The following is a 386-nucleotide window of genomic DNA, read 5'->3' as shown; positions in this document are numbered from 1 at the left end:
GCGTCGGTGTGGGCTGGCACAAGGTATTTGCAGAATTATTGTTCAGGAAAACGCAATGCGCGTTGGGCTAGAGACACCTTAGGCTACTCCGTGTTCAGAAGAAGCCGGTGTTGGTTTTGTTCCTCGTATCTGACTCAGAAATGCTGCTGTTGTACTGTCCTGTGGCAAATGAATCACAAATACATGGTGTGGCCTTATTTAGTTTTCTGTAACAGGCAACAAACTGACATTTTCATTGGCAGGATTCCGGTGACATACAACTTCTGATCATTTTCAGTCATTTAGAATACGTTACTTTGTTTGGCAACACTTTTAGGCAGAGAAGAAAACATAATTGCCCCTCTGCTCTGCTCTGGTGAGACCTCCCCTGGAGCCCTGCGTCCAGC

At 46.1% G+C, this 386-nt stretch overlaps 1 protein-coding gene across 1 annotated transcript in view; it reads left to right on the top strand.

Moving 5' to 3' along the window:
* The window catches only part of FCHSD2 (FCH and double SH3 domains 2), a 195,824-nt gene that overhangs the window by 118,061 nt on the left and 77,377 nt on the right, over nucleotides 1-386 (top strand). The gene's annotated exons all lie outside the window — the stretch shown is intronic.

This window comes from Egretta garzetta, unplaced genomic scaffold (genome assembly GCF_000687185.1).
Source record: "Egretta garzetta isolate BGI_Z169 unplaced genomic scaffold, ASM68718v1 scaffold232, whole genome shotgun sequence".
Classification (NCBI taxonomy): Eukaryota; Metazoa; Chordata; class Aves; order Pelecaniformes; family Ardeidae; genus Egretta; species Egretta garzetta.
The sequence above is the reverse complement of the archived record's forward strand: the minus strand, read 5'-3'. Positions and strand labels throughout refer to the sequence as shown.